The sequence below is a fragment of the Cetorhinus maximus genome, chromosome 6 (assembly GCF_964194155.1).
Source record: "Cetorhinus maximus chromosome 6, sCetMax3.hap1.1, whole genome shotgun sequence".
NCBI classification, from domain to species: Eukaryota; Metazoa; Chordata; class Chondrichthyes; order Lamniformes; family Cetorhinidae; genus Cetorhinus; species Cetorhinus maximus.
This window is the reverse complement of record NC_135884.1, coordinates 145,310,386-145,337,197: the sequence shown is the minus strand read 5'-3', so window position 1 is coordinate 145,337,197 and position 26,812 is coordinate 145,310,386.

Below are 26,812 nucleotides of genomic sequence, written 5' to 3'. Positions count from 1 at the left end.
TTAAAACTAGCTTTGAGCAAAAAGAAATTACAGTTAATGTATAATAAAATAACCACCAGTGGCTGGAGCATAACCAATGCTCCCATTTTCTCGCACAATAGATGATGGTGATGTTTCTTTATTTTTGTTTCTTTTGTTTCTTAATCCAATTACCACCCACGTTGGCCTTGCACCATCACCCCCTTTGTCATTTAATTGCTCCTGCTCTCCGCCTCATTACAAACCTTCCCTTTTGTTCTTTCCTCCTCTCTTCTTTCTCCCTGGCTCTATATTTTCTCGAAACTTGTCACATCTCACAACAGTTCTTTTGAAAGACCATTAAGCTGAGAAATGGGGCGGAACTTAATGGCTGCAGCGGTGAGCCTGCCTACCAGCTGGGCACCCTGTGGCAACCCCATTGTGGCCACTCCACACCCCCTCCCGTACCTGGTCGGCGACGAGGTCCTTGGCATCTTCAGGGTAGATGTCCCGCCTTCAAGAGTTGTCGATCAACCAGGGGCCTGCAGCTCTCCAGTACCAGCAGCGCCACCGGGAGTGGCAGCCACCGGTGTTACAGTGGGGCTTAGCAGCAGTGTTGTCATTGGAGGGAAGGCAGGTGAGGCGGGATCGCTGAAGCATTACATGGAGGCCACGGAGAGGGGGTGGGTGGGGTGACACGGGTCAGTTTAAAGGGAAAGGGAGGATCCACACACACAGGGCCAGCCCTTGCTATCATCGGGCCTTTCTGTTGGGCACGTGCTGCCCAAATAGGAGGGATCCCTCCCCCAAGCCGCAGGCATAAACACCAGGTAAACCCTGGCAGGTTGCCCACATTGTGTGCCCATAGTACAATGCCAGCAGCAGTAGGGGGCAGGCGGCACTTAAGGGCCTCAATTGACCTCCAGACAGGAAGGCCGACCTCGACCCTTCCCATTCTGGACTTAATGGGTGGGGGGTAGTCAGGAGGCTGATGGGGTCTCCTCCCGGCAAACTCCCACCCAATTGTGCGATTCCCCACCTCCCAGCCTGCCCCCTGGAGAAGCATTAAATTCCACCCATTAACTCTCCGCAGATGCTGCCTGACCTGTTTCCAGCATTTTCTGTCATCATTTCAGATTCCCAGCACCCACAGTTTTGTTAAAGTCGATCTGGTTGTTGGTACGGCTTGTGATATCTTTCCAAGGAAACATCTCCTTGAAGCAAATCGTTGGCCTGGACCTTCCAATCCCGGCTTTCACAGGAATGCACAGTGCAGCGTCCCTCAGGGAGCCCCGTCGGAGCGGAGTAGAGTTGGGGAAGACAGAACACGCCCCCATTTTTTACGCCACTATGTGTCGTATGGTAAATTTAAAGGTGCAGTGTGAACGTTAGTGAATGGATGAGTGACCGGGCAAGTGAGTGAAAGGGTAGGCGGGTAACTAAGTGAGTGGACAGCTGGTTGGAATGGGAGAGGTGGGCAGGCGGGTGAGGTGGGTAAGTGGGTAAGTGTGTAAGGTGGGTAGGTGCAGTGGGCAGCCAGGTCGGGGGGGTGGGGGTGGTTGCCAGACTGGGTGGGGTGGGCTAGTCAGGTTGGCAGAGGGTTGTAGACAGGCCTGGTCAGGGGAAGAGCTGGGTCAGAGGGTAATCGGATAGTCGGGGGAGTAGTTACGTAGTCAGGAGGCGTAGGCGGTCAGGTTGGAGGGACAGTCAGGACTGGTCGGAGGTGTAATTGCGTGGTCGAGAGCGTTGTTGGGTGGTCAGGTGGTAGTCGGGTGGTCCGGGAGGGTAGTCAGCTGGAGGGGTAGTTAGGTCGATGGGCATTTGGGTGGTCAGGCGATAATCTGGTCGAGGGATTTGTCAGGTCTGTCCAGGGATAGTCATGTCTGAGGAGGGTAGGCGGGTAGGGTCGGGAGGTTAGTTAGGTGGTCGGCTGGGGAGGAGGGGGTGGCTAGACAGGTGGTTGAGAAAGTAGTCGGGTTTGGTCCAGGGTGGGGTGGATGGTGGTCGGGTTGGGTCGGGAATGTAGTTGGGTGGTTGGGGGCTGGTTAGGAGGGTAGTTGGGTCAGGTGGGGTAGTCAGGTCGGGGCTAGTCAGGTCTGGTGGTGTTGGGTCAGTGATGTAGTTGAGTGGTTGGGGGCTGGTTGGGGTGGTAGTTGGGTCATTAAGAGGGTATTCAGGTCAGCTCCAGTGGTGGGAGGGCTAGTTGGGTCAGGTCGGGGAGGTAGTTGAGACGTCAGTGATAGTAATCGGCAAGTTGGGGTTTGGGGGGTTGTCGGATCAGTGGCATAACCGGCAGGTCAGGGTGTGATTGAACAGTCAGTTGTTTGGTTGTAACCCAGGTGTTAAACCGGTTTTAACCTGTCTAACGTTTCCCGGGTAACTACCCCACAGAACTGCCCAAAGTCTCCGACCCCCAACTGAGAGTTGAAGACATTCGTGGAGGATCCCAGAGGGCAAAGGAATTGCCCATCGGAAGTTCAAACTTCCCGGGCAATTCCCACATAGGGTCAGTGCTCCAGGACCTCCACAGGTTTGTGATCCACATCTTCAGTTAAACTGGCATCCAACAATTCGGAGACCAGAAGATTTGGCCCAATATGACGTACTTCGAATCTTAGAAGCATCAAATCATTGGGTTGGGGGGTGGGGGTGGGGAGGGATTTTGTCAACAGGTTGCTGTTCCCAATGGCGAAACCGGAACTGTGAGCCACTTCCGCTCTCTTGCTTTTTCCCGTTTCCCATGCGACTACAATTAAAATTTGACGTGGTGGTGTGAACAGGATACACATGCGATCACTCGGCAGGGAAGCTCCTCATTGGTGAAACCAGCTGTCAGCTGACAATGCTGGAACCACGGGCGGGCTTCACAAGAGTCTCCTGGTCAAACAGGGAGGCTCTCCATCACAGCCAAAACACTGCTGCCCAACTCCATTGTCCATTAACACAAGACTTGAGAGCACAAACGTGTTTTACAGAATTAAATTTCATTTGTAAATATTTCACATTACATTGGTTCCACTTCATTCATGTGTGCATCATCATTATTTGCTGAGAGAATTTAGAGAGATGACTGTATTGGCATGCCTCATGGCTGGCACATGTTAATAGTTAAAGGGAAGTTGGGGATATTTCTATTATTGTGGAAGTAACAATCTTTTGTTTTCTTGTTCACTCTTTGTTGAATGTTTATGTTAGTGTCCAGTGTTGTACTCGCCACTCTGAGGGATATGGCTGGACTTGCAAGCCTAGCCCTTGCTGCTATGCATTGTGAAGGACATTGTCCAAGTGGGGGGCAAGTGAAATGTTGTAGGTTAACTCAAAGCCCTGTAAGGACTCTGCCAGCCAACACCCTGAGATGGACAAACATTTGGACAGTACTGACCCTACCCTTTAAGCTCTTCATTTTCTCACCTTGACTGACTGTTCCCACCATTCCCCCCCTCCACCATACCCAGGAGGCCAGGTTCTTCCTGCTCCACTCCTCCATGCCCCCAACCCTACCCTCTTTCCTCTCCTGGATCACTCTTCCACTCCTTCATGCCCCCCTGACCACAATCCACAGCCAACGCCCCCTCACCAATGACTCTCCCTTGCTGGTCCTGAGCCTCCTTGCAAGCTGCCATTTTCCTGCTCTCCTCCTTTGTGCCATAGAGTTAAACTAAGAAAACTTCTGATCTCACACACAATTGCACAAAGCCGAGTGGTGTTTGCCACCTTTAAGCAAACATGAACTGGATGCCATGAGATTCTCATGCGCCGCTGACTTTACCTTGAAGGTAGGACATAATTCAGTAACATTTTACTCTAATGAGTGTCATGTCATGCAAATGTATTACAGGTGTGAGCCCGCCACAGGCTGGCGTGAGGCTCAACACACCACAAACACATCACTGGCTGTATCTCTGCATCTCAACCTGCCCATTGAGAAATCGAGATTTCGCATCCCTAAAGTCACCCAGTGCACCACATTTCCCACCCTTACAGGGTCTGTAAAATCACCCCTTAGAATGATGCTGCATAGAAAGAGACCATTTGGTTCATCATACCCATGCTGCTGTTGAAAAGACCTTTTGAATTAGTCCTACTACCCTACCACTTCTCCATGGACCTGCAAAATGTTCCCCTGCAAGTGTTTATATGGTTCCCTTTCGAAAGACACCACTGAGTCTACCTCATCATACTTTCAGGCAATGCTTTCCAGGTCACAGCGCAAATAAATGTTCCCTCATTTCATCTTGGGTTCTTTCACCAATTACTTTCTGCCACCTGAAACAGCTTCTCCTTATTCACTTTATCAAACATTTCATGATTTTAAACACCTCTATTAAATCTCTTAAACTTGCTTTCAGGAGAACAGTTTCTGGAGTCACTCCACACAACTGAAGTCCCTGATCTCTGATAGCATTCCAGGATATTTTTCGGTGCTCTTTCTGAGGCTTTAACAGCCTGCCCAAAGGATGCCCAGTGTTGACCACAATATTCCAGCTGAGGCCTAACCAGTGTTTTATAAAGATTTGGCATAACTTCCGAACTTTGTTACAGGAATGACGCCCCGACTAAAGATATTGCCATTTTCTCTGTAAAATTGGTGCCTCTTTAATAGAACTTACTAACTCTCCGCCCCCTCCAGCGTATGAAGGAGCCCCTGTTATACCATGTGCTTGGTTTTTAACGCCAACTTTTTTTGTCCCTACAAACAGGAGCATGCCTTCATCTACCCAGCAGCTAGGTCATTCTATCGCGAGCTTGGATGAAAAAGAGAACGGTCATCACGCTAAAGTACCTTATATCGTGTGCCCTCAATATGACGTTCATCAAGGTGAAGTCGTAGAATATTAAACCATGCTTAGGCCATATAATGTCAAGAAGATGGATTGAACAGTAAATGGGGTACTGAATAATAGCAAGAATCCACATAAATACACCATGATTATCAGCTCAGCTACTCTTCCTCAGAATAATAGAAAATAATTTTTAAAAAGTCAATCTGAGCATTAAGTCACTCAGTCTCAAACTTAGATGCACTAATGAAAAGTCAAAGATCTGAAACATAGGGGCAGAATCTTGTGCCCTGCCCCATGGCAGGTGGGAACCTGCCATCTTCCTGCCTCCACCCCGATTAAGTCCACGGCCGGAAGGCGCATAGATGGCCTTCCTGCCCCTGCCACCAATTGAGGCCCTTAAGTGGGTAAATAATGCCCATTTAAGGGCCTTATCCCACCATCATTGGTATTAACTTAGTGGCAGGAGGGGTCTTGCCATGTGGGGAGCACGACAAGCAAACCCGTTTGGGATTGCTTGAGGGCTCCCGGGGTCCCTCATTCAAACGCACTCAGTGCCTGATCAAGGCAACTGGCATCGGGAAAGTGGGGGGGGTCCCCACTGAGAGCCACACCCCTGTTCTTGCTGCTAACCCTCCCCCCACCTCCGCCTTGACCCCCCCCCCCCCACCTCCCCCCCCCCCCCCACTCTATGAACCCCTTCCTGCCATCAGCCACCTCTGGCCTGGGATCCAGCGATGATCCTAGGTCTGGGGTGGGTGTTGTACTAGCAGTAGCCGCTGCATCCCCTGTGGTGCTGTCATTCAAAGGAATTATTTTAAATCTATGGCCTCTGGTTACTGAACAACCTGCCAGAGAAAACATTTGCTTCTTCATTTAAAAACCTCTCATCGTTTGCCTCTGTTGGAATCCCCTTAACCTTTTCTGCTCTAAGGAGATCAATCCCAGCTTCTGCAATCTTTCTGCGTAACCAAAGTCCCTCGACCCTGGATCATCTTGCAAACCTTCTTTGCACTGTACCCAAAGCCTTGACATCCTTCCCTAAATTGGTGTCCATAAGTGCACATTGTTATATCCAAAGTGATGAAAAAGGCACGCCTTATTTGTTTTCGTATTCAAAACCCTATCTGCAAAGCCAAATATCCCAAATGCATTCTTATCAACTCACCATGCTTTCTTCAAAGATTTCTGAATATGTTCTTGCGTCCATTCCAAACAGCACCATTTAGATTATGTTTCCTCTCCATATTGTTCCTTCCAAAGTACTTCACTTCATACTTATCCACATTAAATTGCATCTGCCACATGCTTGCCCAGTTTACCAGTTGGCTATGTCCTCCTGATGTTATTTTTATCTGTTCATGGGATGTGAGCATCGCTGGCTAGGCCAGCATTTATTGCCCATCCCTGATTGTCCTTGCTTAGATGGCATTTAAGAGGCACCTCTCATTTAAGAGGTGCTCTGGAGTCATGTGGGCCAGACCAGGTAAGGACAGCAAATTTACCTCGTGAACCAGATGGGCTTTTACAACAATTGACAATGATTTTGTAGTCATCATCAGACTTTAAATTCCAGATTTTGATTGAATTTCACCAACTGCCGTGGTGGAATTTGAACCCAGGTCCAGAGCTTTATCCTGGGTGTCTGGAATACTAATCCAGTGACAATGCCACTATGCCAACACCACTTCCCCTTGACTTGTTTCTCGCCTTTGAGGAACCCTTTATTTTGCTGCCTAATAATCTTAATTTGTGATTTCCACAACTGGCCCACTCTCACCCTGTGGCATGTGGGTCCCCCTGCACGCAAACTTTCACAAATACAACTTTGATGTGAATGTGTAATATATTTTCATATAGGCCTGCCTTCTTATGAATTACTGGGTTTATAGGAAAGCAAATTAGACAGCAAGATTTAACTATGTTGGAAGGACCTTTATCATTGGACAATGTGCAATAAAGTGGACAAGATCAATGCAGTTGATGAATATTGCGAAGCTTCATTTAATTCAGTGACAATTCAAGCAAGTGCTTCTCATTTTATTGGGGTTTGTATTTACAATACAGTTAAACTTAATTTTCCTCAGAACTGCTTTATTTGGAATAGAGTAGCTGCATAGACACAAAGTTGCCAATTTGCAAAATCTTTGAACAGAAACCATAATGTGCATTCAACAAGAACTGGAGATTTTGTAAAATGTGCTGCTGTTTCTTCGCAACATTCAGAGGTGGGTTTACTGCGTTAAGTGAGCTGGTATCAAAAGCCATTTATTGATCCGCAATCCATGCTGAATTAGCCGATATAAAGCAGGGCGGCAGTAGGATTGTTCCAAGTAGCTTCAGCATCCCTGGGTTAGGAAGGCAAAAAACTATTAGCCGGTGTCCCTGGTCCTGGCAGATGTCCAGTGATTCTTGCTTGAACATGTGTTTGGAACATAGCAACAAGAAGAAATCATTCAGCCCCAAGAGCCTGTTCCACGATTCAATTAGATCATGGCTGATCTGTTCCTCACCCATCATTTATCTCCTTTTGTTCCAAATCCCTTGATGTCCCTACTCAATAAGGATCTATTGATTTCAGTCTTAGAACATTTGGGAGTGGGACTTTCAGACTTCCGCTATCTTTTGAGTACAAAGCTGCCTCCTAATTTCATCCCATATGTCTATTTTGCTTAGCTCTCATTATGTTCCCTTCTTAAAGAATGTTGCAGCGGAGGGAGGTAGCTTCCTTGTATCTAGTCCAATCCCTTCAATAGTTTCAAAGTTCTTGATTCAATTCAAGGAAATTCAAGGAAATACATGCCAAGTTTATGCAATTTGATTTCATAATTTAAGCTTTCAAGCCCTGGTATAATTCTGGCAAATCTGCACTGAACAGTTTCCAAGGTCAATAGATATTTTTTTCTTAAAACTGACCACAGCAGTGAAGATGGATTTTTACCAAGGCTTTGAGCAACTAAGCATCGCTTCCTCAATTTGAATGTCAATCTCTTTGAGATAAAGGCAACATCCCATTTGTCCTTATGCGTCTGTGTACGAGGCTTCAGTGATTTGTGTGAACGGGCATCTAAACCCCTTTGTACGGGACCCCAAATGTGGAATGGCTCGTGTGATGGTTCTCATGTTGAATAGACTGCTGAACATACTCTAAACTTGAAGAGTAGCTACTTTGGTGAAGTGCCATGTGGCTGTTCTCACCTCATTCCCTGATACCATGAGCATTTTTAGGAGAGAAAATGAAAAAAAGAAAATAAGCAAGAAAACATTCACAGGATATTATTTGTGACTGTTAATAATTCTTGGATTAGAAGTCCTGTCTGACATGGAATGTTGGCACTTGATTCTTGCTCACTGGAATCAGGGAATGCATTTATAAAGAACCTAACACAACCAGGACTGACCGTACTATTGATAATTGTGTAAGGAGCAAAAGTTTCACATATTGCACAACTAAATATCTCCGAGCAGCAAGATTGCTCATATATCAACAGGGCCACGGGTTGTTCATTTTCCAATTATCTGGTGTTTAAAAAAAAGAAGGTGGTAGTTCTGCTGGTGTTTTGTGAGGTACAACATATTTGCAACTTGACCTCAACCGTGACTGAATTTCGTAACTGTTTGCTGCAAAGCAAACACAGGCAAGGTCAATGGTGGACTAAAGGAATTGATTTAGGAGGCTTTAAATGAGTTGTCCAAGCACAAGGATAAAATGGGTAGTGCCCTCTGCCCTACTTCATGTGGAATCACTTACATCTTCGGGTGACATTAGAAAACCTCGGAATTAACTAGACTGTCAGCGTGCATCACTCCAGTGAAAATTGGCAGTGATTCCTCTATAATCAGTGCCCTCAGGATTTTATATTTGGATCAAGACGGGAGAGAATGCAAAGTGATTTGTTGAATCAAAACGTCTGTGTTTTAATCATAATTGTAGCCAGATTAAGAGACCAACCTCCCTGCCAGGACTACATGACTTATATCCATTTAAAATTTAACATTCATTTCTGTTCTTTTTAAGATTGAGAGAAATGGTTGGATCCACTTTGAACATTGATGTTGAATCTAAACATGCTGCATCAGATGGTTTTTGTACTAAGCACCTAGTACAATGATCAAACCTGTTCTCACCCTCATAGACTGAGGCACTTGTGCTGATTCTATTTGATTCATACGGGGGCATCTGCACTTGTTTTGAGCAATGCATTTAAAAATATCGAAATCAATTTTCCTAGTGCACCATTGAGCTGGTGGAAAACGATTAGGACAAGGCTGATTCGTGACTGAAAAAGATTTTCTTGACATGCTGAGAATTATTGGCTCCAATCACACAGGAGTCAGTTGCACCCAATTTAAGTGGAAACAGTCTGCTATCCTTGTTTAATCTCGGGATTTGTTAGCTTCTTACTCTAGAGGAGATCTTGCTGGAGGCAATGGTCTCTTGTTGGAAACACAATCACTGACATACAAAGTATTTACAAAGGTTAAGGAAGATCAAGACATAGCTGGAGCTACTCTCTAAGATGCCTCTCAGACATCTCTCAGTGAGTGACATCAATGTGACATAGCTCCTTATGCACATGCTCAGTAGTCATCATTAAAGTTAACCCTTTACTCTATAAACAAGATCAGTGCAGTATTGAAACAAATAACATCTGTTGATTGGTGTTCAATGTAGCAATTGGTTCATGTAAGGCTTTTTGGGAAATTAGAATGTTTTTATAATCTTCTGGTGTGTATTTTATGAGTTTAAATACTGAAGGGGTTTCCCTTTTAGCCTTCAGTTTTTTTGATTGAGCTCTTTGATGTTGAGGGCAGCTAATTTGACATTCAGCTCTGGGGTCCAAGTCTGGGTCAAGGTTATAATCTGTTGATGCAAGAGAGTGTCTCCAAAATGTGTGAGTAGCTACCCTTGGCATTCAACAAATAGGAGAGATTAAGTAGGATCATTGATCATGAATGTGACAGCCATTTCATTTAAATTGAAACAGAGACATGCCTGCATATTATATTGGAGTGAGATTACACCTAAAATGCAAAATAAAATTTTTTTGAACATTTTTTCATGAACACAGGAATTATTTGAAGGATTGGGCTATTTACCAGGGGAATATTATATTAGCATTAACAACTTATCCTAGTGATACATCCTGGAATAATAATATGTACACTGACGAACAATTAAAATTGGAGTTTGATAGAATGAAAGTTGTAAGAGGTCATAAGAAAAATGGATGAAAGCCAAATAATGAGGGAGCTCATTAGGATTTGTTGACAAAAAGAATGGAGAATTGTGAATTCATTTGGATCTCAGAGACCTAAGCTATGTAGAACTTACAGCACAGGAACAAGTCTTTCGGCACAACTGGTCTGCCAAGTGTTTATGCTCCATATGAACCTCCTTCCATCCTACTTTATATAACTCTATCAACATGAGCTTCCATTTCTTTGCCCTCATGTACTTAACTAGCTTCCCCTGAAATGCATCAAAGGGATAATTTCAAGATTTTGGAAAATGCTTTCCAAATCACTGGCCTGGAGAGAGAATTAGTGAACTGATGTGAGGTCACAAAGCCAGTGCCCTCTTACTTATGGCAGAGTCACTTTTTTTTATTCATTCATTGGTGGCATTTATTGCCAATCTCTAATTGGCCCTGAGAAGATGGTGATGTGCTGCTGCCTTGAACTGATGTGGTCTCACAACGTCCTTATGGGGGAATATCCAGTATTTTGACCCAATGATGATGAAGGACCAGCAATATATTTCCAAATATTTTAGCATTTAGATGCATACTTGGGCTTCTGGTAACGGAAACACTTTTTACATGCACATCAATACTCTCCACATGAGTTAAGGATTTCTAAAATGTCCCCTTGGCATTGCTTCTGTTCTGGAACTAGGATACAAAACCATCCTTGTATTATATAAGCCTACTGGTAATTCTGGCACATTGACGGTTGACATAATAGTTTGGAGTTTGTCCAATGGGAAACATGATGTCAGATTTAGGAAATTACTTGAAGATATTAAGAGTTGAAATGAAATTTAATAAAGATAAGCATGCATTTGGAGTGCTATTTATTGGTGACATCATCACAGGAGCAAACATTAGGCGGAGCAATGGGACAAGCTTACATAAAATCATACAGCACCGAAGGAGGCCATTCAACCCATCATGCCTGTGCACTTTCCTCACAGCCATGCTTATAATTTTCAAGTATTTATCTAATTCCCTTAGACATATGGACTTAGAAACGTGTGTGAGCACAATGTGGAAGTATTGAGCCAGGATCAAGGAAGCTGTTGCTTTTATGTGGTAGCAGGTTATTTGTTGCTTAACATATAGAGCAAACTGGACCACAGAAACCTCACTCAGTAGCACACTGACTCTAGCAGAAAATTGACAGTGATTTGCACATGCTACAGGGAAAGGGCTATTCAGCTCAACATTGTGGATGAAAAATACATTGAAGAGTTTTACATGGATGTAAGACATGAAATATTGAAGTTAGTCTTTCGTGACAGGTACCATAATCTGCCGGTGCTAATTTCAGACAATTTACAATGGGTTAGGATTTCGTTCACAGAACCTCAAGTCAACATAACTCACAGTTGCATAAATCCATGGAGAGGTCAGTGCCAATTATGAAAAACTTAATGTAGAAACCATAAGCAGAGGACAGATATTGGCATAACAACTACTGATCGGAAGGAGAGTAAGAGCTAATCTACCTGTCAGGAAAAGAATGGCACAAGTTTTGTCATTGAGAGATAATAATCTTCAGAAGTAAGCAACAGAATCTGAAGTGAATATTTTATTTTAAGAGAACATGTAATTTTTAACTATTGAAATTTGGTGATAATTCATACCTTAGAAATTACACCACATGGTCATGGATTCAAGCCCCATTCCAGAGATTTGAGAACATAATCTAAGCTCTCATTCTGGAGCAGTACCGAGGGAGTGCTGAACTATTGAAAGTATTATCTTTCTGATGAGACATTAAAACAACATTGGACGTAAAAGATCCCATGGTACCATTTCAAGAATAAGCAGGCAGTTCTCCTCAGTATCCCTTTTAATGGTTATTCTCCAACAAACAACATTTACAAAATTTTATGGTCATTATCACTTTACTGTTTGTGGGAGATTGCTGTGTTTAAATTGGATGCTGTATTTCCTAAGTTATAATAATGACTACACTTCAAAAGTACTTCATTGGTTGTAAAGTGCATTTGAATATCCTGAGATTCTGAAGGGTGCTATATAATTGTAAGTCTTTATTTTTTTTTATACTGCACTGGATTGCACTGGCAAGGATGCAGAGGAGATTCACCAGGATGTTGCCTGGGTTGGAACGTTTCAGCTATGAAGAGAACTGGATTGGCTAAGGTTGTTTTCCTTAGAGCAGAGAAGGTTGAGGGGGGACCTGATAGAGGTATACAAAATAATGAAAGGCATAGTTAGGGTGGATAGGAAGAAACTTTTCCCCTTGGCAGAGGTATCAATAACCAGGGGGCATAAATTTAAGGTAAGGGGCAGGAGGCTTAGAGGGGATTTGAGGAAAATCTTTTCACCCAGAGGGTGTTGGAATCCGGAACACACTGCCTCAGGGGTGGTAGAGTCAGGAACCCTCACAACTCTTAAGAAGTATTTAGATGAGCACCTGAAACGCCGTAGCATACAGGTCTATAGGCCAAGTGCTGGAAAATGGGATTAGCATAGATGGGTGCTTGATGGCCGACATGGATATGATGGGCTGAAGGGCCTGTTTCTGTGCTGGAAATGACTCTATGACAAATACATGGGAAGAGATAACATAAAGGTGCACTTGTGGTCAAGTTCATAGTTAGTATAACCAGATCAAGGTGCAACATTTAACTAATTCTGGAAGAGCAGAGAAGCAGATGAAAATTATAAATGTTCACCTGAACAAGTTACTGCTGATGTAGTAACCCATAACCCTAATCTTTGTCTTCTGACAAATTAGAGACCATTAGGGAAGGGGGGATATTTTGAAAAAACAATCACCAAATGCAATTCCTGAAGCCAAACAAAAGGTTAAAACACTCAGAAAGACATATTTGGATAAGTTCAATGGTCCCAAAATCCAAGTTTGGGAGCTATGCTTAAAGAGTTCACGGTTTGGGAATGATACAGGTATTGTAGTCCTATTTCTGGCCTGCATCTGCTTTGTATGACTCCCTAGCGGGAGTAGTCAATTTGACATTTTGGGTCAAATTTTCACTCTGAAAACATTTCAAAATAGTGGGGAGGGGGGAGCCGGATGCACACTTCAAGCCCCCATTTCCAACAACTCACATTTTTGTTGGCAGGGTGGGGCATGATTCATACAGGAGGGAAACCCAAACACACAGGACGGAAACTCAGACATACATCGATGCCCCCTGATTATTGACACCTCTGCCAAGAAAAGTTTCTTCCTATCAGTGCTGAATTTAAACAGACTCCATTTTGGCTGTTGTAAAGGCATTAACCCGCAGTGTGGGGGTCATGAATTGATGGAGTAGAGGTAAGCACTCTTGAAAGTGGATAAGGTCTGTTTAAATGTCATGATGTGAAGCTTATTTAATCCCCTGCTCTCCAAACATGAATAAAACAGGCTGAAACTGTTAATGAAAGTTTTTTTTAAAAAAAACTCTGCTGGGCTGCTTTGATTGATAAGTTCGAAAAGAATTACCACCTGGTTATGCAGTTTCAATAGGGTTATTTGTTGACATTTTCCCTAAAGCTATTATTATGTCAATATTAATGCTAGGCTGTGTTTCAAATGCTAAAATTATCTCAGCAAGTTAGAGCTCTCAGTTTGATTAAAAGATAAAAGAGACTCTTAAAGGATTAGATGTCTTTTATGTGAGGTTTGAATAGACATGTGTTTGTTTTTATAAGAAGTAAATCACTTGAGGATCTTTAAAAGCTTTTAATTGTTTGCTCGAATAAGAGTATTGTTCACTATCAAGTGTATATGAGTGAAAGCTGTATTACATTGTTAGAAGTTTATTTTGTTAATCTCCTGATGGACCCTGAGGTCTGCCTATGGCGGATACTGGGTCAGTAGCTATGGAGGTGGCATTGGAGGATGAGGAGCCATGGGGGGGCGGAGGGGGAGAGTGGGAGCCTGAGTTGGCATCGAGGTGGCATGGGGGGTGTGAGGGACCATGGTGGGAGTGAGGGGATGTGAGGTATGAGGGGTAGGATGCCTAACAACTTTTAAAACAACTGGGCCAAAGTTCCAAAGAACCAAGGTGGGCCTTCCACCCAGCCGGCCTTGACACTTGCCCACCACTGTTGCCCCTTAGGTTCAGCGGGCCAACTCAATCCCACCCCCACCCCCGCAGAGTGAAAATTGGACCTAAAGGCACCCATGAACTGAGGCAGTCTGCCGAGTTGGGAAATATTCCGACTTGAACTATCCGCCTTGGTAGTGAAAATCCAGCCCTCAATCTTGAAAACCTGTATCAGGTCACACTTCAGTCCTCTTTTCTAGAGAGAAGACTCACAACCTTTCTTTCCTTATTGATATAGATTCTCAGTTCAGGTTATCATCCCTGTGCATCCTCTTTTTGTGCTTTCCCCAGTGTGTCTGGTCTACATCCTCTCTTATAATATGGAGACCTAGAACCATGCACAGTACTCTAAATGTAAAGCTGCTCTCAACTGTACTAAAATAAAAGCAAAATACCTGTGGATGCAGAAAATCTGAAATAGAAACAAAAATAGCTGGAAAAACTCAGCAGGTCTGACAGCATCTGTGGAGAGGAAGACAGAGTTAACGTTTCAAGTCCGTATGACTCTTGATGAAGCACACTATCAGTCCCTCATTGCTCTCTGGCAAACGTTCACTTAAAGCTGCATGGTGTGTGGCCATGCAACAATCAGGAATGTGTCACAGAGGGAACAAGCAGGCCATGCACAAGCAACATTTCCTTCAAGATGTGCGTACGTGTGGCCATGTGCCAATCTTTAATGGACCGCACAGTGTAGCAAAGAAAAGTTAAAGGGAGCACAGCAAAGGAAAGTTAAAGGGAGCATTGATCACTGGTGCACGTCAGGTTGTCAGATGTCTGAGAGTCAAATCTTTTTGGGATTATGCTTGTCCAGATCTAACTCCAAAATGAATACGAAGCCACTGGGGCGGAATTTTTCCCTCGCCAGGCGGGCGGGCGGGCACACCGACACGAATGGGAGTACAATAATGCGCCATGACAACGGGCGAGCGTCCCGACATCATCACGCACTCTCGCGATCTTTTGCTGGGTGGGCACGGGTGAGAGGTGGTAGCACGCCCGCCGGCAATTAAGAGGCCGATTAAAGCCCTTAATCAATTAAATCAAATTTTTCCCTGCCCGTCCAACCATTCAGTTGGCGGGCGGACGAGTAGGCCAAGCAGCCTTTGCATTTTTTTGCGAAATCTCGTCCAAGGGTGGGATGAGGTTTCGACCAGCGATTTTTTTAAAAAACTTTTAAAACTATTTTTGAACGTGTCCCTGCTCATGTGACAGTCACGTGAGGGGATACGTTTTCCTTATTCTTCAACTCTTCATTTGTAATGTCAAAAATCTTCAGCTCCCTGAGCGCACCTTCACCGAGCGCACCCCCTGAGCATGCGCACACTTCAGCGCTCACGCTCCTCCTGCCCCCACCCCGGCAGTGCTGAGGCTCTGAGCGCGTCTTTCACACAGGCTGGCCATTAATTGGCCAACCGGTGCGAAATCACGGCCGGGGTCCGATAGCGGGCTGCGGAGGCTGGTTTCGCGGCCTCTCCCAGGCCCGCCCGCCGGGTCCGCCTGACGCGTTTAAAATCCTACCCATGGTTTGGCACCTACTGGAGCTGAATAAATAACCCCTCAACAAACGTGTGCTGGTTCCAAACTCTGAGAAATATTTTAAAGAGGGAAAGGACAACTGGTTTTCTAAATTAGTGATAAACGCAAATCTCATTCATAACACCAATTTTGCCATTTAAGCCTCTAAAGAAGCTTAAGTTTCAAGTAAAAGTCAGCAAGCTGTAGTATAGGATCATTTCTGTTACATCATATTGAGCTAAGAATGGAATTGAAGCTTAAACGGATAATGATATAAATGCTCATTTGAACAAAGTGATTCCAGGTTTTTGGGAGTTATCTATGGAATGAAGCTGACTATTTCATCCCATTAGCATGGGGCCAAGGTGGAGACTTCACAGTTTTCACTTCTGGGAAGCGCTATTTATTTTTGAGGGAGATAAGCTGAATCAGGGAGAGTCCACATGAGTGCAAATTGCATTTGGTGTGTTCAAGGAACTGTACTGCATGAGCTAAATTGACCTTTTGTTTATTGTTGTCACATGTCACAACTTATTGCTGTCTTTTGGTTTTAGAAAATCTTCCTAACAGTGGGCTTGGCTTTACATTTATTCAGAGCGCAGAATGTGCAACTGGGGCAGGATTTTGCTGTCGGCGAGCGGGGGTGGGGGCGGGGCCCGCTCGCCAACATGTAAAATGATGGGCGGTGACATCGGGGGGAACTCCCGACGTCACCGCGCCCGATTTAAATTTTCAGGAAGGCAGGAGGGCAGCAAAATCAGCTGCAGGCCCACCAACCTGTCAATGGCTAATTGAGGCCATTGACAGGATCAATTAAACAATTAAAGGACCTGCCCGTCCCTCATGCGCATGCGCAAAAGAGCACACTCTAAATTTTAGGCATTCCCCCCCACCCGCACATGGAGCGCATAGCGCTTCCCTGCGGACGTCACGCTGGGCCTTAATTGGCCCACCCATGTAAAATGGCGCCGCGCTTCTGGTCGGAAGTGTGCCCGCACGCGCCAGCCCAACGGGGGGGAAAATTCTGCCCCTGATGTGTGTTTTAGACCAGGAATACTCAGCACAGCACAGATTAGACTTCTAGGCAAGGACTCTGGCTGAAATTCAAACCCAAATTGAACTAGGTTTCATGAGGTTAGAGCTTGGGTGAGCTTGGTTTGGATAAGCTTCTTTAAAAGCATGTTTCTTTCTTCCCTACTTATGGAACTAACGGAACCAGGATGTGTCTGGGTGAGTTTTGCATGCCTGGCATTAGTTGAAGTTGGGGATTGAGGATAACATGATAAAGGCAAAATACTGCGGATGCTGGAAATCTGAAACAAAAACAAAAAGTTCTGGAAAAACTCAGCAGGTCTGACGGCATCTGTGGAGAGAAAGACAGAGTTAATGTTTCGAGGCTGTAACAAGTGACATGCTCTCGTGTCTACACGTCCGTCCTTGGCCTGAAACCCAACGCAAACTGGAGGAACAGCACCTCATCTTCCGATTAGACACTTTACAGCCTTCCGGACTTAACATTGAGCTCAACAACTTCAGATCATGAACTCTCTCTCTTCCATCCTCACCCCCCTTTCTGATCCCCTTTTTATCAAATATTTATTTTTAAAATTTTTATATATATATTTTTTCCACCTATTTTTATTATTATTATTATTTTTAAAATTTATTTGCATTTTTATTCATTGTTTTATTCTGACCTTTTAGCCTATTTTGATATTTTTTCCCACACCTTCCCCTCCCCTCACCCGGGCCCCACTAGGGCCATCTGTCACTTGCTCATCCTGCTTTCTACTCTTAATGTCACCATTAGCACCTCCTTTAGCCAGTATCACCACCATCAACACCCCTTCGACCTTTTGTTTATGACATCTTTTGCAATCTCTCCTTTCCCTCCACCTATCACTGGCTTCTGTCCAGCTTCACCTGTCCCACCCTCCCTTAAACAGTATATATTTCACCATTTTTACTTCTCTTTAATTCTGAAGAAGAGCCATGCGGACTCGAAACGTTAACTCTGTCTTTCTCTTCACAGATGCTCTCAGACCTGCTGAGTTTTTCCAGCACTTGTTGTTTATGTTTGAGAATAATACATCCATCATACATGGCCAAACAGTGACGTGCTGTAGTGAGTGAGGAGATTCATTGCACATCTAGGTCATGATAACTAAACACTTCAGGTCTGTTTTTGAATGAAAGAATTGTTAAATATTTTACATCAAGTTGTTGTTTGAGCCAAATGTCGACTGAAGTTTTTAAAAAAGCTAAGATTGTGTCTCTCCTAAAAAGAAAACTTAGCAGTTATGTTGAATTTACAGCACAAAAACAGTGCAATTGGGCCCAAGTTGATTCCAGTGCTTATGCTGACTTGAGTTCCTCCCAGTTTAGTTCATCTAAACCTATCAGCATATCCTTTGTTCTTTGATCCCTCATGTTAGTTTTCCCTCAAATGTATCTACACTATCTGCCTAAACTACTCCATATTCCACATTCTAACCACTCTCTGGGCAAAGTTTCCTCTGAATTCCTCACTGGATTTATGAGTGACTACCTTATACGTATGACTCCCATTTCTGAACTCCCACAAATAAAAACATCTGCTCTACATCTACCCTTCTGTACCACTTCATAATTTTAAAGATCCCCATCAGGTCACACCTCAGCCATCTCTGTTTTTAGAGAGAAGACGTGCTCCTTTTCATCTGGCCCTGTCAGGCAAAGAAAAGCACAGTGTTTTCTAAATTTCACGTATTCAAAATCAAAAATTGAAGTAAAACCCTCCATCCTTGGAGAAAATTTCATTCATATTTGTTATTTGTTCCCGCACACCTAAAAACAACTTTTTCTGTCCCCTTTCATCCATTACTCGTGTGCTCAGGAGGTGGTGGACACAATAAGGTGGAGATAAGGGCTTTAACCACGGATGCGAATTCAATTTGCTCTGGAGGGATGGTGGTTATATAATTCCAGTTGGTTGCTACTGGGATCAGCAACTCGCTGTGCCAAAGAAATCCGAAATGGGATTGGGTCAGTTTTATTTCTCTCCCCATCCACCTCCCCCACCTCAGCACTCACCTGCACCTTTCCAAATTCTGACCTTTTAAAGGCTGGCAGCCATCCCATGAACTGTGCCTTCTTACCCCTTCTGAGCTGATAGTATTAATTCAAAACAGATTAAATATACCGATTCAGCATTTGATTTCCAAGAAGTCCGTATATTTACTTAGCTATTTCCATATAGATTAAAGAGGCAATGGAAGATGATATTTGGCTTCTTCCTGCTATGAATTATGTTTTGTATATATTTTATTCATACAATATACACATTCTTCTCTCCAATTCCACACACATCAGATGTAAACAGTATCATAGCTTAGCAGTGGCTTGAATAAACTGAGATGGGAATCCTTACATAAATATTTAGTTGATTGGCCATTTGCCGGTTTAAATACTCAGTTGACATCATCAATGCAAATTTTTTGTAATACAAAGAACTTTATGGAAATAGACCACACCCAAGTCAGAGTCTCCCCACAAAATAAACCTGTGCTGAGGGGTGATAACTAGAGGATAATTTTGTGGCTTGACAGCAAGTTAAGGAGAAAAGCTGTGGGAAAACTGAAAATCTTGTACGGATTAAGAGACACTGGGCTATATTTCCATGGAGTCAGCAAGATGGAAGGGGGTGGGGTGTGATTCAAACAGGAGGGAAACCTGAACTCAGCAGGGACATTTGAGCTTAGTGCTGAGTTCAAACAGACCCCATTTTGTCAGTTGCAAGGTGTTAACCTGCAGTGTGGGGAGTCACAAATTGATGGTGTAGATGTAAATGTAGTGTTCAATGGCTTGATTGATCTGTATTTGATTATGTTGGTCTGTTCACTGGTCCATGTTCACTGTCCTTAATTTCTTAAACCTATGGGTAGAGCTGGTGAGTTAAGTACTGACTCTCTACAGAAGATTCCAGAATCGTACCTGAGTTCTGGCAGAGTTGTGCGCTGAAATATTGAGTGATTGCTGAGATATTTGTAAAAACTACAAATAAGCCTGTTCTGGGTTTAGAACTAGAGTCATCTCTACATATCATACATATAGCATAAAGCAAACCAGCAAATACACCACACTGAACCCTCTTGAATGATGGATAAGGTCTGCTTAAGTGTCATTATCTGAAGGTTTTTAAATCCCCTTGTCTTTAAACAGGAACATAATAGGCTTAAGCTACCAGTGAGAGCTTTAAAAAAGCCCTCTGCTGGACTGCTTTGATTGACAGGCCATCTGGTGTAGGTAAGAAAAAAAAACACCTGGTCCTGTAGTTCAATAGAGTTTTTTGTTGACATTTCTACCAGAGCTATTATTGTGTTATCATGAATGCTTGGCTGAGTTTCAAAAGTATAATTATCTCAGCAAGGTGTTCTGAGTTTTGTTACGACTGGGATGGGAGGAGTGTGCAAATTATCAAGCCCCACTAATCTGTAGGCTGCAGCATTAATTTAAATGTTTAATTTTTTCACTAAAATGGCCAGTTGTGTACCTATACCACTGGTACCCAGAAGAAAAGAGACTCTGACCAAGCTTCTTTCAAAAACTCAGAATGGTTAATTTATTTTAAAACAAAACTTCTTTTAACAAGTTGCAAGCACTGGTTAACACAATTGTAATCGGGAAACATAACTATCTATCCCTTTGTAAAGAATTCCCACAGCACACAGATGCACACACAGACAAGCACCACAAACAGATAGAGTCTCGCTGCAAAATGGGTTTTGGAGAATGGGCATTATAAAATAAAGGATAAAGTCTGCAGTGTCTCGACACTGTTGATCTGGAGATCTCTTGTATGAAAACAGGCCTCTGATCTCAGTGGATGCCTGGAAGTTCTCACCCGCTCTCAGCTTTGCAGGTCCAAATGCAGACTGGTTACACTCAGATGAGGGTTCTCTGGCTACAGGTTGATAGCCACACATAATTTTAGGCAAGGTAGAGAGAGGGAGCCAGTCAAGATAGCCTTCTTTCCTCAGCTTTCTCTCCAACAAGACTGCCTTCCAAACAAGCAGGTTCACAACTTAAAAGTTTTTTTTCCCCCTCTCTCCAATGTGCCTTCTTTGTCTCCCAGCTTTTCACTAAGTAAAGTTCTTTGCAGTTCAAACAATCAAACAACTCCTTTTCAAGTACCATATAGGTGAGATTTCTTGGAAGATGCCTGCTTGTTTACAATTCCAAAGCAAACTTATGACATTCTTTTTTTTTTAAAAAATCCCAGGTTAGCAGCCACATATCCAGATCATGCCAAGTCCTTCCATCTTGTAAGAGAAAACTTCAGTCTTGAGCGATATAATTCCAACCATTTGCAGTTTGATTGACAGTTTAAAGATGCTATTAAAGAATTAGCTGCCTTTGGTATGGGGTTGGAATAGAAGTTTTTTTTTCATTTAAGAAATTAACCACTTGAGGAGATTTAAAAGTATTGAATGGGTTTCATGAATGGGATTTTTTTCACTATCAAGTGTGTATGAGTGACAACTGTATTAGATTGTTAGAATTTTTTTTTTCATTTCCGCATGGCTCATGTGGTCTGCCTACATTGGATTTTGGGTGAGTGGCTATGAAGGTAGCATCAGGGTATGAGGAGGAATGGGGTGGATGGAAGACATGAAATGGCATGAGGGAGGCGTGGGGGTAGGCGGGGGTATGGAGCAAAAACTTTTGCCTAACAGGGCTCTTTAACCGAGGTGGTTCTGCTGAGTTAGGAAGTGTCCCAACTTGAGCTCCCCACTTGGGTAGCAAACATTTGGCCCATATTTTGGATTCTCAGTCAAATGCTTGGAAAGGTTTTCCTGTTATTGTGGATATTGAATTGCCTGGCTGCAATACTTCAAGGAAAACTGGTCAGGAGCATCAGAGTTCTGGAAAGGAACCTTCTCGATCATTAGTTTGAATTGGACAGTAACTTGACACCAGCCTGTAAACCATATACTTTATTTTTGCCCTGGAGTTTAGTGATCCCATATGTCCTGGTAAAGAATCTTTCACTTTGTCTTCTGGACACCTTGCTGCAGGGAGTCATTCTATGTCAGTTACTTGTATTCTCTATATTTGCCTTATCAAAAAGGAGCAATTTAATGAGGGGTAAATTAGGAACTTAAGGGTTTTTTTAGGAACGGGAAGAATATCAGATCAATTAAACTCATCCATTCTCAACACACTAATCACCTTAACTGCAAACCTGCTGGCAGAGCCCATAGAATTCTGCTTCTGGAGCACCGTGCACAGTGTTGATCTCCTGACATAGAGAAGCATATAATTGCCTGAGAGGGTGTGATGCAGCAAAGGTTTACCAGTTTGATCCCTTGAATGAGGGGGATGTCCTATGAGGAAAGATTGAGTAGAATGGGTCTACACTGTCGGGGGTTTAAAGGAACGCACTGTAACTCAGAGAGCCAGTTAGTGAAGGATAGTACCGGATCGAATTTTCATTTAATCTTACATTTACTGAGTTAAACATTACAAACATGCAGCTTCTATTTCATCCACCCCAAAGTTTCAATAAGTGCGTCTTTATACGTAATCAAGCAAAACTTCAGTTCATGCTTACCACCTGCATATAATTAAATGCAATTAATCTACAATTAACAGAATGAGAGGAGATCTCATTGAAACATAAGATTCTGAGAAGGATTGACAGGGCAGATGTTTAGAGTATGTTCCTCCTGGTTAGGGAGTCGAGAGCTAGGGAACCATATTGCCAGGATAGAGGAAGGCCATTTTGGACCAAAACGGGGAGGAATTTCTTCCCTCGGTAGGACATGTCTACCTTTGAGGGCTGCAAATGCTCAATTTTTTTTAGAATATTTATGACTGAAGTTGATTGATTTTTAGACTCTCTAAGGCCTGAATTGTTGCTCCCAAGTCGGGAGCACAGAGTCGGGACAATTCTCAACTCGACAAACCCAACCCAAGCAAAAGTGGACCAGAATGTTGGATTTTTGGTCTGGGAGTTGGAGGGTCAGTGGGGGGGATGGGGGGGTGGGGAGAGTGGTTGTGGGAAAATGGGAGTCGTGGTGGACAATGCCAGAAAGAGGTCAGAGGCTGACGGGTGCAGAGGCAGGCTGGATGAAAGGTTGGCCTCAGTGCACCGGCTTTTTGTTGCTGCCATTAAGATAACCAATAAAACAAAAAACAGCCCTTACCCCTCGCCCCCCACACATTCCCTATGCCCTGTCCATGCTGCCTCATGCCCCACTCCTACTCCATGGAGCTTCATACCATCCATGCCAACCTATGCCCATCCACCCACCCCCACGGCCTCTCATAGCCTCCATGCCAACCTATACCCTTCTACCTGCACCCAATGTCCCCTCATACCTTCCATGCCAACCAATTCCCCTCCATCCACCCCATGGCCCTTTATAGCCTTTGTGCCAACTTTGTGCCAACTCATGCTATTCCAAGCCCCCCACCCACTATCTTTTGCCCTTATACCCACCATGCCAACTCACCCAATATCCACCATGGCCAGACCTCAGTGCCCATGCTGAGATTAAATAAAATTCTTAAGTGTCTATTGATGAATTCACTATTTCCAAAAAAAATTGATGAAAGTCATTCACTACATTTAACTTCCTTTAATCCCTTATGAAAACAAGCATGTGTATTCATAATCCCACTTCAAAATGTTTATTACACACTTGGAGCTGTCAATCAAACTGTGAACTGACAGGTACCCCACTGTGATGATGAGAGGCTGTGAAATCACTTGTGCAGCATTAATCCTGTAATGATAGCCCTCAGGCTTATGTCAACAGACAGAGTGAAATAGTAAGCAGTGATTTTTTTTTTAAACACTGGAGAATTAAAGCCTATCTGCTTGAAAACTCAGGCCTAAGGGAATCAAGGGATATGGGTATTAAAAAGTGAAGTTGAGGTGGAGGATCAGTTAGGATTTTATTAAATGGTGGAACAGGTTCAAGGAGTCATATGGCCTACTCCTATTTCTGGTGTTCCAGACCTACCAGAACAGCTGGCTCCCAGACTGGATAGCACCGGGGGTTTTGCAATTATCTGTAACATCCCTGAGGTAAGGAAGCAGATGTTGGGCAGGGATCTTGTTCCTGGTTTCTATCCGGACACTATTGCTGCAAGTGCATGTCTGTGGGTGCCAACAGAGGTAGTAATTTGATCCATTTCTAATGTTCCCCTCAGTTAGGTGGCCACACAGATGAATAAAGCACAGCTGGATAGGGTACTAAGGTGGCTGGTATCCACTGCGGGTGTTAGCAAGTTCAGAAGAAGAGGAAGCAGAGAAAATTGTAATGATGTTATTCCCTTGAATCCTAGGTATCACAGCCCAGAAAGAGGCCATGCAGCCCCCCTAGCCTACATTGGTGCTAGCTTTTCAATTGGAGCTTTTTATTGCAAAGCTATTCCACTGTCCTTTTCCCATATCCTCTTATATTCGTCTACTTGTGGTAAAAGCCTTCTGTATTCCTTTGATCCTCTGTGTGAAAAACAAAATAATTTAACCTCATCCCTTGTTCTTGTGCTGAGGATTCTGAAACCATGTGCTCTATTTGCTAACTTGCCAACCAATGGAAGAAATCTTTAATTTATTTAACCTTTCAAAACATTTCAAAATCTTGAAAACCCCTGTTGCATCGAACCTTATCCTTCTCTGCTCGTATGAAGAAACATCATTTTTCCAAGTGTCTGCCCATAGCTATAACTTAGCGTTCTTGAAATCTTCCTCGTGGTTCTTTCAGTACCTTTCTCTGGATCTCACCCCCTTTCCTACATGAAGAGACCAGACTGGTTGCAGTATTCCAACTATGGCCTAACCAGTGTCATATACATGTCCAACATCACTTCCTATGCCATTTTTTATATTCAATGCTCCTTTATGTTTCAAATTTCCATCTTCATTTCTAGTCTTTTCTATCTGCACTTTTACCTTTAAGGAGCTCTGCTTTTGTTACCTGAGAGGCAGTTGTTTCCTCAAAGTTACCAGTTAGGGCGTATGTTTTGCCAAATGTTTCTGCTTCACTTATGCCTGTATTGATCTGCATTATCCACCTGCTGGCCTGCTCTGCTGATCTATTTATATCCTCCTGCAATCTCTTGCATTCTTTTTTTTCCGTTTACCGTGACTTCTGATTTGGTACCATTATCATTCCTCTTGTCCAATGCCTAAATCATTTCTATCAATGGAAAACAGAAGAGTTTCCAGCACATATCTCTGGGACAAGATCCCTGCCCAGTATCTGCTTCCTGAACTCAGGGATGTTACAGATAATTGCGAAATCACACCTACCGCCCATAGTTTACACTGTGTGAGCTGTGGTTCTGTTGGCAGCACTTTTTTAAAAATTCTTTCATGGGATGTGCACATCACTGCATAGTCCAGCATTTTAATTGCCGTTGAGAAGGGGGCGGTGAGCTGCCTTCTTGAATCACTGCAGTCCATGTGGTGTAGGTACACCCACAGTGCTATTAGGGAGGGAGTTCCAGGACTTTGGCTCAGTGACAGTGAAGAAACGGCAATATATTTCCAAGTGAGGACGGTGAGTGGCTTGGAGGGGAACTTCCAGGTGGTGGTGTTCCCACCTATCTGCTGCATTGTCCTTCTAGGTGGTAGAGGTCGCAGGTTTGGAAGGAGCTGTCGAAGGAGCCTTGGTGAGTTGCTGCAGTGTATCTTGTAGATGGTACACACTGCTGCCACTGTGCTTCAGTGGTGGGATTGTAGGTTTGAGACTGTAGGTTCAAGTCCCACTCTAGAGACTTGACTACAAAGTCTAGGCTGACACTCCAGTGAAGGGGGTCCTGAACTGTTGGAGGCACACTGTCTTTCAAATAGTACTTTAAACTGAGGTTCCACATTCCAGCTTAGGTGGATGGGGAAAAAACAGCACCACAGTCCGATATTTATCCCTCAAAACACATTGCTAAATTAATTATCAGATCATTGTCACATTGCTGCTTGTGGGATCTTGCTGTGTGAAACTGATTCTTATGTTTCCTACATGATAATTTCAAACCAATGCTTCATTGGCCGAAAAGCACTTTCTCACATCCTGATGTCACGAAAGGCGCTATATAAATGCAAGTTTTTCCTACTTTGATTTCAGCGGGGTAGCCATCTTTCGGAGAATTTCTAGTTAGGCTTGGTTCCTGGGGCACCAAACTTTGTTGGAAGAAATGTTCACTGCAAAGGGAGAGGGTTGCTTTTCACGTTTCTAATAAACTTGATCATTTTAATGTTAATGTCTGAGAAAATGATTCTATTGCAGCGGGGAGGAAACTAGATGCACAAAAGTCTTGCCAGCTCTAAGCAGTGACGTTAGACGAATTAGGAAATTTTCCGCCTGGATTAACCCCTTAAACATTTGGTTGTTTTAATAATCAATAGAACATTCAGTTAATATTATAACTCGCTGCTGTTTAGGACAGTCCAGCTCCAGAGAGGAGACTATTTCTTGTGCGGGGGTAAGTAATCACGTGTATGTGTGTGTCCGACAGAGGGAGAAAAGCAAGCAATAAGGTATGTGGCAAAAAAGTGGCATGAAGGTCTCACTTTCCTTTACAATTACTATACATTACAAGCACCCGCTCGTATTGTTCGATGCAAGATACAAAGGATTCCCAAACCCCAGCTCTGTCCCCATAGAGCACTAATAACATTACTTCAGTTACGCACAGCCAAGGAGACGGAAATCAGATGCAGTTCAAAAGCAGTGAACAGAATCAACGGGGAGAATTTTAACCCTTTAAGGACAGAGGTTGCCCCCATCGATGTGATTTTTTTTTTTAACCCCTCCCTCTCTTGTACAATAGGTTGGTTCAGCATTAATTTATCAGGGCCCAAGAGATCTCCTAGACTAACTTTGATTGCTAAGAATTACACTGACGACCAATTTAAGATTGTCAGTTGGGCCTGCAGTGTGGCACATTTACATGTAATGGAAGCTACGTATCTTAATACACAGGGCCTTGCTCTTTGCAAACAGAAAGAACATACACATACATTGTGCCTGTTTCGGCTAAACAAAATAAATGACAACCGTTCGCTGACTCATTCCTCAGGGCAATGCCTTGACCAATCAGGTCAAGCTGCCTGGTTTAAATTTCAAACAATGCTTGGCAGTTAACTGTCAGTCACCATCAGTGGTGCATACTCCATGGTAACGCCACATGCCAACCAATCGGCACTCTCCTCACATACAGTATAGATTGTTGTTTCCCCCCTTATATTGGTATT